The following is an 836-nucleotide window of genomic DNA, read 5'->3' as shown; positions in this document are numbered from 1 at the left end:
AATTCTCACAGCAGCCAAGCAGATGCCTATAGGAAGCCTTCAAAAAGGACAGGAGTACAACACCACTCTCCTCACTCGTGTTGCCCGATAACTAATATTCAGAGGCATATAATCTCTGATACTGAAAGCAGAACCTAGCCACCATGGCTAGTAGCTATTGGCAGCCTTAAAAATCCTGAAATGTTGTAACCTTTCCCTCATTTTTGTTTTCTCTAAATAATGCTGAAATGGTAAAATTTTACCTGCGTAGCCAATCAAACCCTTCCTAAAGTTGGCTTGAGACAGGGGTGGAAATAGCTGTGTTCTAGAATGATGAAATAGCTAGGTTTAGAAATTTTATGAATGAATTCACCATGCCAGGATACACATTAAGAACTTTAAAAAGAAGGAAATGGGGAAAGATTCTGAAAATGAAGAGGAGAGTAAAAAATGGCCAGCTGTAAAACTCTTTAAATGAGGTACAAACCTTTGTAACTCGTAGGATGCTAATTCCACACACAAATTTCACCAAGATTGGGGAAAATATAGTTTGTCACACAGTAGACCCTAACCCAAGTAAAGTGAAATGCATTTAAACCCAGTTTAAATCAATAGGGTTTAAGTCACCACAAATCTACCATTAATTTAATGAGAATTTACAATGCACTTTACAGTAGTTGAGTTGGAGCCATTGTAGAATGTACATGAACCAGAACCATTGCTACCAGTTTAAAGTACTGTACTTAGGGAAAACTTTGTAATATATAAGCAATTCACACATCTCAGTCAGACCTACAACTTACTAACAGAAGAAAGGAAATTCAGGAACAAAGGAGAAAGGAAATTCAGGAACAAAG

Source organism: Podarcis vaucheri (assembly GCF_965113315.1).
Source record: "Podarcis vaucheri genome assembly, chromosome: 4".
NCBI lineage: Eukaryota > Metazoa > Chordata > Lepidosauria > Squamata > Lacertidae > Podarcis > Podarcis vaucheri.
This window is presented reverse-complemented; position numbering follows the sequence as displayed.